At 44.1% G+C, this 17,366-nt stretch overlaps 1 long non-coding RNA gene across 2 annotated transcripts; it reads right to left on the bottom strand.

The window, feature by feature from the left end:
• Positions 1-6,530: 6,530 nt before the first annotated feature.
• Positions 6,531-13,286, bottom strand: LOC134175673 (uncharacterized). Of its 2 annotated transcripts, XR_009969101.1 has the most exons (5): positions 12,313-13,286; positions 9,092-9,204; positions 8,747-8,976; positions 7,930-7,994; positions 6,531-6,624 (listed from the first exon to the last, which is right to left on the bottom strand). It is a non-coding gene; the product is annotated as an uncharacterized LOC134175673 (long non-coding RNA). The 2 variants fall into 2 exon arrangements; XR_009969100.1 differs by lacking the exon at positions 12,313-13,286 and having other exon boundaries at positions 9,092-9,682.
• Between the last annotated feature and the right edge of the window lie 4,080 nt (positions 13,287-17,366).

Genomic DNA, 17,366 nt, shown 5'->3' with positions numbered 1-17,366 from the left:
CTAAGGGTTTCAGCAGCTCTGTCTGCAACTAATATAAAGTTGTATTGCCTATTTGACCCTTTCAGATTAAAACACATTATCCAGCCACAGAAACGTGGATTGTAATGTTTCCTTGATGTGCAATAGCAGTGAAAACTCTTAATTCACCAAAAGCCCTATTTATCCAATTCCTGCTGTACCTGCCCTCCTTTGTTTTAATGTATTGGGTTTTATTGTGTTAGACGCCTGAGACAGAAGCCCCCTTTTCTCAAATATTTCACAAGAAAGGGTTAGAGAGTTCTTGCATTTAACAAACTGGTAGAACTAATTCCTGCGCTTCTTAAAATGTTGTTATGTAATGGGAGCATGTCAAGTTTGGACATAGTCACTTAAATATATCTTACTCCACAAAGCCAGTACTACAACATCCAGCATGCAACCCCAGGATGGGTGCAGTCGTCCAGTCCCTATGATTGTTGTAGTAACCCTGTGCTTTGTCACATTAACAGGATTGTACATGTGGTGAATACTGTGAGGATCACAGTTTAAACCCCAGCTTCGGGATATGTGACAAAATATGTTATTTACTCTCCTCTTGTTTTTGCACAAAAAAGAAGAAAATCACCCTGTTTTCTTCTTAGAGTGAATAAAGCCACAATTCTCAGTGGCTTTAGCACCAGGATTTTCTTATGTAGGAGCTGTTCCCTGGCAGACTGATTGCTGGTCCCTTCCTTCTCCTTATTGTCATGCACAACAGCTGGGACTGATATGCCTGAACATATATGTCTGGTCTTTATGTACAGAGCTGAAAGTTAAAATATGAACTATAGGACTCGGCTTTCTTTAAGCAGCAAAACACAGCTAACCCCTGGTCTCATGAGAACAAGCAAGCTGATACTCCCTGTCACAGGATGCTTCAGGAATGGAGACAGTGTATAAATTGAAGAGGTCTGGTCCAAGATGTTTCCAAGAAGGAAGAATGAAATCTGGCCTGTGTAAATATTTTCACAAGAGTCAATAAAGCTGTATGCTTCTGGCCTGCTTTTCACTTGATAACCAGTACTAAGCCTTCAACAGCACGGGATCAAAACTCACCCTTAGAGAAATGGGGAGTTTGAATATGCCTGCTGACCTGCCAGCTCCAGCTCTTCTAGGGGGAGACAGCTGCCTCCACTTTTTACCACTACCCTCCTCAAGTTCTATGGGGTAACTGCAGGGAGCTCTGCTCCCCAAGTTTCTTAAATCACTCCCTTCCCATGGTCACCTCTACCCAAGGTCATCTACTTTCATCTCCTTTTCATAGATTCACTATTGTACCCTTTCCCTGCCTATGCCTACTCAGGACTTCGAAGCCCTGCTTGTGGCTTCCCATTTACTGACCAATTCATGTCTCCACAACTGATGCACCTAGGAGCTCTCATGCCTCTGCTTTCTCGTTCGTGTACTGCCACACAGGATATACTGTTCCTAATACAACTGAGGAGTGAGATGTGTCTCACTGACTGAAATCTGTTGCTTTCTGAATGACAAACATTGGCAAGCATGTGTTTGTAGAGCCCTAAATTGCTGGTTTCTGTGCCAAAAGAAAGCAACATACAAAAAGATTTTTTTTTCCCATGACACTTTTTCCGAAGTCCTGAATGGTCTGCAGATAAATTGCAATGCAAAAATCTTTCTTGTCAGCCCATATATGAGCTAATACAAGGCTTTGAAACTCTGTGAAGCAAAGATGACCTGCATATGACACATTCTGCCCACAGGGACACCTCACACTAAACCATATCACTCAAGGCTCTGTCCAACCTGGCCTTGAACTCCACCAGGGATGGAGCATTCACAACCCCCCGGGCAACCCATTCCAGTGCCTCACCACCCTAACAGGAAAGAATTTCCTTCTTATATCCAACCTAAACTTCCCCTGTTTAAGTTTTAACCCATTGCCCCTTGTCCTGTCACTAGAGTCCCTAATGAAGAGTGCCTCCCCAGCATCCCTATAGGCCCCCTTCAGATACTGAAAGGCTGCTATGAGGTCTCCATGCAGCCTTCTCTTCTCCAGGCTCAACAGCCCCAACTTTCTCAGCCTGTCTTCACACGGGAGGTGCTCCAGTCCCCTGATCATCCTCGTGGCCCTCCTCTGGACTTGTTCCAACAGTTCCATGTCCTTTTCATGTTGAGGACACCAGAACTGCACACAATGCTCCAGGTGAGGTCTCACAAGAGCAGAGCAGAGGGGCAGGATCACCTCCTTCAACCTGCTGGTCACACTCCTTTTGATGCAGCCCAGGATACAGTTGGCTTTCTGGGCTGCGAGTGCACGCTGCTGGCTCATGTTCATTTTCTCATTGACCAGCACCCCCAAGTCCTTCTCCTCAGGGCTGCTCTGAATCTCTTCTCTGCCCAACCTGTAGCTGTGCCTGGGGTTGCTCCGACCCAGGTGTAGAACCTTGCACTTGTCATGGTTAAACCTCATGAGGTTGGCATCAGCCCACCTCACAAGCGTGTCAAGGTCCCTCTGGATGGCATTCCTTCCCTCCAGCATATCAACCGAACCACACAGCTTGGTGTCATTGGCAAACTTGCTGAGGGCGCACTCAATCCCACTGTCCATGTCAGTGACGAGGATGTTAAACAAGAGCGGTCCCAAGACCGATCCCTGAAGGACACCACTGGTTACTGGTCTCCAGCCGGACATTGAGCCATTGACCACAACTCTTTGTGTGCGGCCATCCAGCCAGTTCTTTATCCACCGAATGGTCCATCCATCAAATTGATGTCTCTCCAGTTTAAAGACAAGGATGTCGTGTGGGACAGTGTTGAACGCTTTGCACAAGTCCAGGTAGATGACATCAACTGCTCTACCCCTGTCCATCAGTTCTGTAGCCCCATCATAGAAGGCCACCAAATTGGTCAGGCAGGATTTCCCCTTAGTGAAGCCATGCTGGCTGTCACCAAGCACCTTGTTGTTTTCATGTGCCTTAGCATGCCTTCCAGGAGAATCTGCTCCAAGATTTTGCCAGGCACAGAGGTGAGACTGACTGGTCTGTAATTCCCCGGGTCATCCATTTTCCCCTTCTTGAAAATGGGGGTTATATTTCCCTTTTTCCAGTTATTGGGAACTTCACCTGACTGCCATGATTTTTCAAATATGATGGACAGTGGCTGAGCAACTTCATTTGCTTCATTTGGCACCAGCAGATGGATTTCATCAGGTCCCATGGACTTGTGCATGTTCAGGTTCTTAAGATGCTCTCGAGCCAGGCCCTCTCCTGCAGTGGGCCCACTGTCCTCATTCTCACAGTCCATGTGCCTGCCTTCCAAGACTTGGGTGGTGTGGTCAGAGCCTTTGCCAGTGAAGACCGAGGCAAAGAAGTCATTAGGAACCTCAGCCTTCTCCAAATCCTGTGTAGCCAGTTCTCCTGACAGCTTCTGGAAAGGGCCCACATTGTCCCTTGTCTGTCTTTTATTTGCAATGTACCTATAGAATCCCTTCCTGTTATCTTTCACATCCCTCGCCAAGTTTAATTCTAACTGGGCCTTAGCTTTCCTAACCTGGTCCCTAGCTAGTAGTAGTAAATGATTATTTCCACATGGCTATCTACCAGCCAGAGCAGCCTGTTGTACAGCCAGCTTCACACCGGGAAGATAAGGTGCTGGAGGTCCCAGCAGGACCAGACCTGGCCTACACAGGGAAGGTGACCAGGTCCAGGAGGGTGTGACAGGATCATGGTACCTGAGCAAAGCAAGGAGTCCGCAAAGCTACTCATGCCAATTCTCTGTCTGCTGAGGCTGAACCCTTTTCTACAGGCAAGACCAGCATATTTTGAAGTATAATAGTACAGTTAGTACAGCCTCTCACAGGGATGCATTTACTGCCATGTAATTTATTTAGAGAAAGCAAGAGGTGTAATTTATACTGATATAGATATTCTTAGCCCCAGCGTTGTCTTTACCCCTTCTGCCACACAGACTGTACAAGTTCAAGTCTCACATTGCCGCTGTACTCTCTTATTTTACAAATGTCAGCTAGCTGTGAATCACTTGGAGATTTCCTAAGCCTGTCTTGGGCCTAATGTCTATTTTTGCTCCCCAAGGCTGTCATCACACAGTACCTTTCTTTACCGCTACACAGCCAAAGTATTCCACTTACAGACACCTTCTGGGGAGCAGGGACCCCAAGTCACCCACCAGCACAAAAAAGTGGAGCCAGGCAAGCCCCAAAGCTCTGCCTTAAGCTACCTCTTGAGAGGAGATATTCTAGCCCTAGTTCTTTGCTAGTCCACAGAAAACTTTTGCCAGTACTGATGTGGAAACTTTTCTGCTTCTTTCCTCTCCATGAACATGCTACGGTGCCAAAACCCAAGTTAAGAGCATGCTTCTGTTAATGTGCTCTGTAAATCTATCTCAAAATAGTCGTCTTGGTCAAAAGACATTTCAGTACTTTGGTTCAAATGTAGATGATCTCATAGGGAGAATTGCAACAAAATGAAGCCATTTATTAAAGACAGAAGACCTGGAAAACAGTTAAAAACCTAAACCTCAGGAAAACGTATTTGTATACATCCATTCAACATGAATTTTCTTTTAATTGTTCCCAAATCCCTCGTCCCTGGCTAAAACACCACCAAAACACTGATGCTATCCCGTATCTACTCAACATAACAGAGGTCAAATAATAGAAAACTGTATTTTTCCAGATACTACATTGAAACTTAACCAGATAAGGAAAACACGGTCATACGTATAACTTAGTCTCTGATGCTTCATGTTCATCTTGGCAAGTGTTATAGGATAAATGTTGCTGTCAGTAATACTAACAGATTTATAAACTGTGACTTGCTGCACTGGTGATTCTTGGAACATGGGCTGCCCAGGTATCAACCAGGACTGCTCAGTATTTATTTTAAAGGATGACTAGTTGTGTAGAAAACTTTGATTTTAAAGCAGTTGGTTACCCTACTTCTATGAAAGAATTATAAAAGCTACCAGAGTAAAACCAGTGCAATTTTAAAGGCTCAGGGGGGGTTTATCAAATCTTACTCACATGGGTGAGTAAAAACAGGAGATTAAGATTAAAGTAGCCTAGAAAATTTTCAAAGTCAAATACAGGTGCAATATTCACTCTCAAGTATTAAAATCATCCTTTATTACTTTACATTTGTTATGGTCTAAACAAAAGACTGAAAAATATCCCAGTTGATGTGCAGTTGGCAAACAAGTAAAAACTCACATCACAACCTCTATATGTAGGCAGACAACCTTGTGAGAGGTGTGTACAGTAGAATAGCCATGCTTGCTTTGCATTTACAGCACTCATACTTCCAGGGAAGTCTCCTATGGCTGCTGTTTATTTCTGTTCCCAGCTAAGTTTAGGCTCTCTCTGTGAACAGGCAGTGCCCCTTTGTAAGAAGCGGGCCTCATGGCAATTTTGGAAGAAGTCTGATCAGGATTCTCCGTTTGAGCATCCACACAGCCCGAACTCAGGTGTATGCCCAGCTGCACAAATGTAAAACACTATAGCTCAGAATCAAGGAAGGCTAGAAAACCGAATCACAGGCTAAGGAAATGAATTCCTGGGAATCATTTTGAAGAGAATTTTCTCTCCCTGAGGGCCAGGGAGTGCTGCTTGCTGAGGAGGAAGGGTTTCTACCCCAGAACACCTGGGTCCCACTCAAACAATCTCGGTAATAAACATCATGAAAAGCGATAAATTATGCCTACTTGAGCTGTGTGCCTTAAGCAATTGACATTTGCAAGGCACAGTGAAATCCTTGAAATGAAAGACAACACACGTGGTGCATGAAAAGAATTACACCGTTGCATGATTTCATTCCAGAGGAAAGTTCCTGCTACCCAGAATAACAGTGTCTGTGCAAAGCACAGATAATGTGTGAGACCTTTCCTTTCATGGTGAATAGACTTTTACCCCAATAAAGTTCATAGAAAGAGTGTTCTGGATCTTGGAATTAGGACTAGAGACACATCTTCCTCTCTGACAGAGAGAGAAGTCTCTCTTCTAGTATAAATCCCCAAAGTCATGTCTGCCTGCAGATCGCATGATGGTTAATGTAAGGTAACTGCTGTGATTTTTCTGAAATGCACCAATCCTCAAGCAGAATGAAAAAATGATCTTACCAATAGGCAACAGTGCTAAGAAATGCTCACATTTACTTCTATGGCAGAGGTTTGAAATTCCCCAAACTGTGGAAGTCTTGAGGCTACAGCTCCATCCTACACATGTATATAGACACCTCAGTTAGATGTGGGTGTCCCCATTCCTGTGACCTCAGGGGAAGGAGCAGTCTTATCCTTGACAAAGACTGTCTCCTGCCCTTCATACGAGAGCTCTGCAGTGGCATAGGAGCATGCTGGGGACTGACACACGGCTCCTTTGCCTTGCTTTTGTCCTTGGGTGAATGGAAAGTGCTCACGAGAGCTTATTCCTTTACCACTTGTTTTACTGGTTTTCAAAATGAACTGATCAGAGAAACTCTCCCAAAGCAGTTACCTGTAACTGTATCTGTATCTGTGTACAGTAACAATTATGTCAAGCATCTTCTGCAGGTGCTGAAAGCAATGCCTGATGAGCTCTTACAATGGGATCAACTTGCTAGGCGATCACCACACTTCACTGTTGTAAACCACTTCCTAGCAAAGAGAGGAGAAAAGCTTCTCTGTATATGCACCATGCCAAGCCTGGGGGCAGCTCCACATTTCCGTTTGATCCAGCTGAAGACTGTTTCACATGCTTTTAGCAGAGGCTCCAGATCCCCAGTGGCTGGACTCTTGGCTTTGCAGGCAGGGAGAGGAAACGGCTGGGTGAGGATGTGGGACAGAGGCATGGAGGAGCTATGTCTCAGTTCACAGCTGCTTTACATTGCTGTTGCTCTGTAGAGCTGCTGTGGGTTGGCACCCGCAGAGTGAGAGTAGGGGGAAGCATGGGGTCTCACAGGAGCAGCCTTGGGGGGGTGCACAGTGATGGCCTCACACTGCTTCAGTGCCCAGGCTGAATGCAGGAGGCAGGCAGCTTTTCTGTCTTTCTGTATGAGTCCAAGTCTCAATACTGAACCTTCCTAGTCTATTAGTATACATGCTAGGGTCAAGCTCCTTCAACATTAAAAATGGTAACCTGAAAACTATGCCTGAATTGTTTCTTATTTTTCAATAGATGCCCCTCATCCTGTATATTTGGGAAGAAGAAGTTCTGATCCTCACTTGAAGGTAGCTGTTGCTCTCCTGAGTCTGAAAACAGCTTTTAACACTTGCCTGGAGGGATTGCAAGGCCTTTGTTCCAGTCTATGCGGAGTCCTTCCAATTGCTGTAAGAAGCTCTAAAGAGACATTGCTGACATAGTCTCTGCATCCCACCGACCACATAACATTTTTCAGGAAGATGAGGAATTCCTCTGTCTATGTGCCCTTGAGACAGGCTTCAAGGGCTGAAAGCAGCAGGAAAACTGGGGCACTTGTATATCACCAGTGAAAATGCCTGTGGCACACTGGAAACAGAACTGTCACAGCTGGACAAAATGAATTGAACATGACATGGAAGATGAGGGCTTCTAGGGGATTTGCATGGGCTGTGCTATTCCTTTTCATAGTCCGTTCCACAGTTTCTCAAGGATCCACAAAAGTGCAAAAGAAACAGCTGATCAGCACTGTTATCTTACTTGGCAGCTAATTATACTGTTATGGGACAGACTTATGAGAGAGCCTAAAGCTGGTTTTGTTTCAGACTGGAAAAAGCCAAAATGCTTTCACAAAGCAGAATAAAGTCACAGCTCCTGTCTCCATATTACTTACCTTTCTCTCAATGCCTCATGAACCATGGCTGCAAAAATAGTTTTGCAAACACTATATCCTTGCAAAACATTTTCACCGTCAAAACGGTATCTGGATGCAAAGTAAAGACTGCCATTAAAATGTTCAAACCAGCTCTCCACTGTAGGCTTACCTTCCTGCAGGAACAGGATCTCCTTTATATTTTGTAAGTTTAAAACATTGTTTTCAGATCTTTAACTGAAAAACACAGAATATTTGAGTACTAGAAATGCACTTGGTACCATGGACATTTGGACACAGTGCAAAAGCACCTGACCCAAGAAAATGCTTTCGAAAAGAACCCTTTTTGGTCAAAGATGCTGTTTTGTTGAAAATCAGATGTCTTTGCAGAAGCACATTGGCGTTGACCAGCCTTGTCTTAAGTCCAGGATGGAATTTGTGCTGGAGAAAATCTGTAACCCCAGAATAGCCTGATAATTATCACTTATCCTCCTGCCTGAGCCAGAGGAGACAGGAACCTGCAGCAGACAGGATCCCACTTTGCGTGGTCCTGGTAAGGACAGCAATCACTTAGGAAAACACCTTTGGCTCTCTTGTGGTTCCTTATTAAAAGTTTCAAACAGAATTGTGTTTTCAGCTTTATTACTACATAAAGTAATTTAAACCCATTAGATTTCCGTAAAACAGAATTATTTTCACTGCCTTACATGAGCCACTGTCTCTAAGGAAGGTCCTGGTTTCCTGCCACAGTTAATGGCTGAGACAGCAAAGCCCCAGCATGTTCACACCTGCTCACAACAGCCTTTGAAGCAGAAAGCTGCATCTCGAGACAACAAGACCCTTGCAGTTTCCTTCGGAAACATATACACACTCTGTTGCCACTGCTGGAGGCGTGTTTCCAGTCCCAGCATGACTGTGTCATCTCCATTTATCTCATATGCCTTGATCAAGTTACTCTTCAATAGCCTGTAGGGAAAATGGGGCCTCACCTATTATCTGTCAGGCTGTTGACAGCAAAACAAGATCTGTTTCCTTTGGGTTTGTGGTGTTTTGGCTGGGTTCTTCTTAACTTTCACATATTAGTCAAAGAGCCAGCCTCAAATGTGGCATTCCAGCATTTCAGTGCAATAAATTAAACATCTGCTTGTGGAGATGGCCTCACGCTGAGATTGAAATTGGCCCTATAGGTCTGTGAAGGATCCTCTAGCTTGTTTCTCTCCTGTCAAAACAACAAAAAAAGAACCTTTTGGGGCATTTATGGTGAAATTTTGAAAGCTTTTCTGCCATTTGGCTTTAGATTGGATAAATTATTTGGGAAAACCCCACAGGCTCACCCTTCAGTTAAAAATGCCGCACAGTGGACTTCTGAGGGGATTCTGTCATTGTGGTGCCCAGAGCCATCCCGGGTAGATAACGACACCTCGTTCTGGTTCGAGTCTGTGACCAGCTGCAATGAAAGGTGAGTAAATTTGAGCCTCATGCACATGGTGACAGATCCACAGGACTCTCTGCGTGGGCTGAGCAGTGACACGTGCCCAATGCAAATCTTCAGGAATTGCAAGGTGATGACATTTATCCTAGACATTTTCCTCCTGGAACTGTATAAAGATGATTTGTTTTCCCTGTCATGTTATAATGGCAGTTACCACGACACAGCTGATAGGCAAGTATCTTAGTCCTCTGCATGTATTTTCTTAAGTGGATTGACTGTTTGCAAGAGCTTCAACTCCAAGCAACTGTATTCACTAAAGAGTGAAATTAATAACCTGACTAATCTGTTGTTGCTGCCATAGTCATTACCATTACTTCTATTTGTTTATTTATCAAAGTTCTGCCAAGCATGGTTTCCTTGTTCCAGTCATTGATCCCAGAGAGGATACTGTCTAAACAGATAAAGCAGAGGAGAAGACCTGAGTCAGATGCACAGGCAGATTCAATGGTGTGGTGGCAACCAGCATCACATCAACTGCAAAGTGTGATGGCTGTCAGGTTTCTGGAGGGAAAGCAGGGACCTACCTGCAAGGGGCTGAGCTGAAGGAGAGGAGAGGTGGTGGAAGAGGGAAGTCACTAAGATTTTCATTGGCAGACTTTTACTCCTACAGTTTCTTTTTTTCAAAGTGATGAATACCAATTTTAATGTGAGAAAGTGCAGAAGTCCTTCTCCCAATACAAACAAAACTCATTGAACTGAAATTTGTCAAATGATAGTGTCAGAGCAGATAAACCTAAACTCCTTGCATGAAAAATAGCATCAGTAAAAATAAAACCAGAACATTTCTTATCCTTGCATGCCACCCATTCCTCAAGTATCAGGCACTGCATTAGAGAAATTACTGTGAGCATGTGGAAACACCATTTGTTTGCATTTACTAGCTGGTTCTTTTGTCTGGGTTCATTATCACTGATCCTTTATGAAGAAGTGGTGTTCCAAAAATACCTCTATGCAGCAAATTTCAGCATTTCCTCATGGCATGGCTTCACAGCACTCAGCTGTGCACACTCCCTCCCTGTCCCTGCTGGGACAAGCAGGATGACAGTCACTTGAGGGCTGAGCCCTTGTTTAGCAGACAGATTAGAGACAGGAATGTGATGCTTCATCAGGGGGTTCTTCAGTACCAAAAGAGGGCAATCCAATCTTATATGTCAAAATCCAGTGGATCAGATAAAACCCTAGCCAAATGCATGTCAGCAGCAGCTCAAGACATTTTAAAAAGCCTTTACACTCGGTGGGCTGTGACTTCAATTAGGGCTGTCCAACAGAAATCACGGCTACAGCTTTGTGGTGGTCACAATGGTGTTATGCGGATATACACCCTCCGGTAACTGGAAATTAGCTCAGTTTTGCTAGCAGAGTAGCTGTCTGCAAAACCCACCTGGAAAGAAGCCATTTTTATCTCTGCTCTGCTCTGCCTTCCTCTGTGCTTGACTGCTGTAAACCCAAATATAAGCATAGACTATCATTAGCTCAGAAGTTTGCCTGCTGACAAGCAGAGCAATCACCCAGCATCAGCAACAGAACATGGACCAGATCACACTGCAGACTTCAAGAGATTTTCAACTGTTTCAGTTGGTCCATTAGAAAATTCCCTGCAGGTCATGGGATTCTTTCCATAGAAGTTTCTTGCTGTTTGATGGACCCCAAATGGAGATGGGATGTTTGTATAGATAATTAACTTTTCCTGCACATGACAAGGTTCTGTCAAGGCTCCTCTGACTGAGGACAGAGAACGTAAGTCACAGTGCACTTTAATCTTTTACTTACCAGGCCTTGAGCTCAAGCATAGGGTTTTTTTCCCAGCACTTTAAGTGCATAAAGCAATGCCCAGAAACACAAAGCTAAACAATATGAAGGAAAAAAAGATCAGCTTTACATTTCTGTAATTCCCCCGTGGTAAAGTGCTTATTTATTTAGGAGAAGACCTCCTTTGCTTAGTTTTCCATATGACAGTGCTCTGCTCAGTCTTATCTTGGAGTGACTCATAGGATGGGTCAAAAGGTGAAGAGAAACTTTATGGTAACCTCTTCATAACTCTCTTGTAAAGTCTGTTTTCTTTGGATTCTCCATTTGCATTTGTAATCAGTGGGCAATTTCCTCTCATGTCTCCATTTTCCACCCTTCTTGTTTTTAATTGAAAACATGGTAAAGTTAAGGTTCCTTTTGTACCAAAAGCCCTCCTTCTTCCTGCCTTGTATGTTGTGTACATCCATCACATTTCCCTCAGGGCATATCCTCAGCTACTGAAAAATGGCAAAGCTCCACTGTTTCCACAGGGATGTACAACAGTGCTCCAGGAGGGATTCTGCCCTGGCACAGAGAAGAGTAAAGCACCTGGAGTGACTGGTGATGGGCTGGATGGAGTCCTCAAGGGCTCCTACCTTGACTGTGGGAGGGGTGTTTCCTAAGTGCCTCCAAATACAGTCACCCGTGCTTGAGATAACATATAATGATACTCTTTCAGCCTGGCTTTGGGCTGGAGAGTTTTGCAGTTAACAGCAGAGCTTCTCAAGTAATGTTGTTGGGAAAGCTGCCAAGAGCTTCCTAGCAACACCTTTGCCTCAATTTCCTCTTCAATCGCAAGTAAGATCTCCCCCCAGCCACTCAGTCACCAAATCCAGGTCTCAGAAGCCTCGTGCTCACACACCGCACTCTGCACAGCCTTTTGTTACATGGCATTGGCCATCCAGCCTTTCTATGTTAACAGTCATGACTGAATCACTGCTGCTGACAGAAGATGACTACCTGGCAAGTGGGTCTCCCCCAGCTCCTAAACTCCTGAGTCCATAGGCAAGCCAGTGATCTTCAGGACATCCTTCAGTGTGCATCTGATTCTCAGTGGGGGTTTAAAGACCATTAAGCTAATGGAACTGAGCATGTGGATACCATTAAATTTACGCTTCAGTGCTTCACTGATGGATTTAAACAGGCATATAAGCATTTTGTTGAACAGAAACTTGTGAATGCCAGCATAGCAGGACAATTTTAGTTATTGTTCAAATATTAAGACCTGATTTTAGTCATACAGAATTGCACATACCTGCTGCAATGGACACATACCAGAGAGACAGAAGAGCAGATAAAGTTTATTTCCTACTCTTTTTCATTTCTCAGTGACCAAGCACGTGCTGATGCCTGGGGGATGAGCCTGGAAAGTTCAGGTAAAACAAACACATGAAACAAAATGGAAACAGTCCTTACTTTTATAGTTACATAGAGCAGTATCACCTCAGTGTTAGCAGCAGCAAACTTTTCCATTCCCCATCTAGCATTCATTTTAGTTCCTGCAGTAGTGAACTGTGGAAAATACGAGGTTAGGGAGTCCTTGCTTTTCTCTTAACTCATTTGTTCCTCTTTTCACCCATAAAGGAAATGTTTCTGACTCTACAGCATGCCCATATTCTCACTTTTTTTTATCACCAAAGGAAACAAGGAAAAGGAAAAAAAGCAGTAGATTTTTTCTATGGAACTAATGTCCAAGTCCTAGTCAGGATAAGGGTAATATACCTTGTTCTCAATGCCATCAGTGTTGTGTCTTTCCAGACAGGTTTTTCCTGCAGCCACATATAAGAAAAGTGGGATGTCAGTTAAAAATAAATAATTCTTATGCTTTCCATACCTAATTGCTCATTTCAAGCTCAAGACAAACCTCCTATCAAGCTGCTCCTCTCTGAAAGCCACTATAATGTTTTAAAGTAATTCATGTCAGCCAAGCCATTTCTTGTAAATTGGTCAAGCTTTCATCACTTCAGGCCTTGACTCAAGAAATGGGGTTAGTCAGGACTGCAAAACCTTTATATCAAGCACATGCTTTGAGAGTTTTCACTAGTGAAACCTAAGTTGATTTCTAGTTAGGAAATATTTATCAACAGAAACTGATTTGGATTACTCTTTCCTAAGCGTTGAGGTCTTAAGAAGACTCTCCTTTTGCAATACCCTTCCAGGGAGGTCATCAACTACTGCATTTTTCTCAGGCACCGAATGCCATCAGAACAAATGTCTTTCTCAGAAGTATAAAGAAGTGCAGTGTCTGATCAAAGTCTGCCAGACAAATAAAGTTAAAGATCAAGAGAGGTCACCAAATGGAACAAGTTTCTTCCCTGTGATCATTAACTTTGTCTTCATTGCTGTTACTCTTTCCATCAGGAGTCACATGAGATGACCATCTAATCTGTTGCAAGGTCTGGTGTTTGAGTGCCCAACCCTTTGCTGCTGCTCTGAAAGATGATCTGAATAAATGGTTAGAGAGGTCTTGCAAAACACAGTTATCAAAAAGATTCAAACAGCTAAATTAGGGAAATTTTGGCATCAACAAATTGAATTAACAAATCCTGGTAGTTTGGGCCATATGATCTAAAGCAGCTGGCTTGACTATGCAGTGCACTGTTGCAAAAGGCTAATAGCAAAAATAATGCTATAGATTGGTAATCACCATGTCTCCTGGCTTTGTGATGGGTAGCAGTCCCACAGAAGGCATTTTCTTCTGGTTTTACAATAAACTGTTTTCTCTTGGAGAAAATCAGAGAGGCAGGCTAAAAACTAGGTAAGATACATGTAGAGCTGTTTTCAGTCAAGTGCTTTTTTCAGTAAAGAAGCATTCATTCAGGAGCAGTGTACATTGTAAAAAATAACTAAAGAAAGCAGATCAAATCAAACTAGCTAGTGCCTTTATTCCTAGCTGGCTATTTTGGGCTGCATATGCCTACACTGCAGCCTGCAAGGAAAAAGCTAGGTGTAAGTGACCAGCAGGTACAAAACAAACACCTATGTCCAAACATCTTTTCTGAAACTTGCCCCTCCTGACACAAGTTACCATGGTGTGCTGCATGCTAGAAGGAAAACAGAGGCAGAAATAAGCAGCAACAAAACATTTCTCAATTAGCAAGTGATTACATCTCTGGCAGCACACAGCAAAAACACAGTATATTTGAACAAGCTGGCTAGTATGCTGGAGGGACAATACTGCTTGATGAGATGGGATGCAGAGCCATGCTCCCATCCTGCTAGCATGTCAGCAGACACAGGAGTACAGTCCTGCTCTTTCCACACCTGCAACAGCCTTCATGAGCCTGATACAGCTGAAATAACAAGCATCTACTGTTTGGTTTACAGGGTAGCCATAGGGAACAGTGCCGTGTCAGTGAATGCAAGGTTTGACCCACCAAGCTTTCCCAGGTGACCAATGCCACTGGCTGTATCATGCAGGAACTGCAAAGAGCATCCTGCATTTATGTGCTTGCTGGTACAGGTGTCTCTTGGAGAGAGAGAGAAACAGAGAGGAAACAAGCTGAGGTGTTTGTGGAACTTTGAGGAATAACACGTGTCCAGGCTAACATGGGATTCAACTCAGCAGACGGCAGGAAAATGGTCACTAGAAGGGAAAGCTTGGGGCTGAGGGGCTAGATGCCATTTTTAACACCACTGCTATCCTAGGCAGTACAAAATCCCTTTTAACCATATAATACCTCTGTTCCTCACCTGTGATTCTGGGGTGCTCACATTCTCACCATGCTGTCCTTCTTGCTCTCTACTGAAAGGACAAGTGCTGATGGTGGCCTGCCTGCTCTTCAGCCCCATCACTACCATGTCCTTGCCTGCTGCACACCACGACCACGCTCTGTCTGGGGCCGGGCTGCAGCCCTAAGTTGGAAACAGGCTTTGAGGACAGTCAGCTGAAGCCTGTGTGCCGCTGTCATCCTCCAAGTGAGACTTTAAGCCTCTTCTCTCATGCAAACAGTTACTTCTCGCAGCACCAGCAGAGCCAGAATTGGGTGCCAGCATCTATCACCAGCTGAGACTCTGGCTAATGGCATTTACAGTTAAGAATAACAGAAAATAAACTTTATCTGTTACACATGTTTAGCACCTAAAATACTTGCACGGCATCATATGCACAGTCTTAAGAACAATCATCTGAATGCCTACACGTTTCCCAAACCACTGTGTAAATTCCAAAATGCTGTATAAACATACTTTGTACAGCACTTGTGGGTGACAGGCAAATTCCTCTCATAACAACGGGCCTGTTGTTTCCCAAGTAACAAATGTATGCCAGAGAGAAGCAGCAAATAAGGAGATGTTAGAAGAACCTAACTGAAAAAGTCAAATTAACAGCTTCAGTCACTCCACTGACAGGACTATAACTGCAACAGAAGTGAAATTTAACCCAACAAATAGCACTGACAGCGTTTAGCTACTGCGGGGACTTATCTGACAGCTTCAGAACAATTCCTTGCGCAGTTAATCATGGCCATACATTTCCGTAAGACAGGTTTTGGTCCCCCAGAATTACTCCTGCTAGCACAGATCCCAGTGCTGAGGTTTCACTTTGAACTGTAGCTTGGGATGAACCCCCTAACTGATGCTGGATTTAATCCAAGAGCTCCAAGAACGCCAGTGCTGAAAGGGTTGTAACCTCAGCAAGCTGCTAAACAAGGGCTCTTCCTGTCTTTCTGAAGCAAAAGAGTGTTTCATGATTTTGATAATGGCTTCAGCAAGGATACCAGAGCAATGTTTCTTGTAAATCTTACCCAAAACAACCTAAAATTTCTTTGCTTTGGCTGTCTTAAGCAAAACTCTTTTCAGCTCCTTTAAATAACTTTTTTCCTTATTTTTTGCAAAAATAGGTGGGGTTTTTGATCCGGTCTAGAAATGTAGTTTTCTGTAGAGTGGGGAGAACACTCCCAGTTCTGCAAGCACTCATTACCTGGTGTGCCCTACTACCAAGTCCAGTCCCATAAAAGTCCACAAATCTGCTCATAATCATAAATACTTACAGCACCAAATTCACAGCTTTTATGTATGGTTCCTAAATGTATATGTGTGGATTACAGTTGATCTAAGGTACCGTGGTCTCTCTAGACACATAGGTGTGATTGGTTTTCAAATCTGCCATACCTGTTCAATGAACAACAAAAACATCCGGTGTCAGAAGTCCTCCACAGTGAACAGAATTGAAAAGCTGCGTATCCCTTTTTCCTTTTGCTCAGTCAGCAAAACAGAGCATGCAGCACTACCTGATATTCATGAAGCTTCTCCTGCGCACGGGCACGCTTTCCTGAAACTCCATATTCTGCTCAGTCCATCTTTTCTTTTTGTAGCTGTCCACCCTGCAATTTGTACACACATGGGAAAAAGGTGGGAAAAACCACAGTGTTAAGTTCCCAAGAATCCCAAGAAACTGCTCTGGACTGCAGGGCGAATACCCACACCCTCTTCCAAAGGCCCTCTGAGGCTGCATTTGTGCTTATTGTTCTTGTTCTTGCCTTTCTCACTGCCTCTGGGACACTTGACATGTGTGTGTGACCAAGAAGCAGAAAAGTGCCCTTGACTCAGATAAAAGACACATCTGTGAGGAGCTGCTTGGTCTGCAGGTTCAGTCCTTTCCTTCTTCATGGTGCTCAGCTCCATGGGCCTCATGCCTGAAGTACTAGGGCACTGGGGCAGCCCTGCTTCCCACAAAGGACAGGACAAAGCTTCAGCCTGCCTTGGGCCATGGGCTGGAGCTCTGCCAGCCCTGCGCTGACCTCCCTCCTTCGCAGGGAGATGTGTGCTTGGTGTGGCACCACAGTGTGCGCAGGATGCTGCCACCTGTCCCTGGGCTCCCCTGGGTCTGGTACCATGACATCCATGCTGCTGCACTGCCAGAGGTGCCCAGTGTCAGCTCTGAGAGGATGAGGACATAGAACATCAGTCACACTTTCCATGCATTAAGTTGCATTTTCCTATCCAGCAGTTTACACAACAGAAGAGCTTACAGTATATGGAATACAAATGACTAAGAGACCTAACAGTTTTCAATGTTCGTTTGGCTGCAATCTCTTCCTCCAAGTTGCAGGTACGCACTGTGGTCATTACCAAGGTAAAATCTTAACAGACTGTTGACAAAACAACCATCACCACAAAGGGGGTGTGACTGGTGCTTAATGATTTAGGACAGTTAAGACATAGTCCTGGCTTATTTTTCAGGCTTTTGGACATATTGGGTCCATTTACTGATGGTTTCACATGCCTGAAAAGTAGAAACAATTTATTACAGAGATCAGCTTGTGGACCACTTATTTTTCATAACAATGCTAGTGTCAAGCCCCAGGTGATTACTCCAGCTTTAGCTC

This window comes from Pezoporus occidentalis, unplaced genomic scaffold (genome assembly GCF_034315485.1).
Source record: "Pezoporus occidentalis ecotype Australia unplaced genomic scaffold, CSIRO_AGI_Poc_V1 ctg7, whole genome shotgun sequence".
In the NCBI taxonomy this organism is placed as follows: domain Eukaryota; kingdom Metazoa; phylum Chordata; class Aves; order Psittaciformes; family Psittacidae; genus Pezoporus; species Pezoporus occidentalis.
The sequence above is the reverse complement of the archived record's forward strand: the minus strand, read 5'-3'. Positions and strand labels throughout refer to the sequence as shown.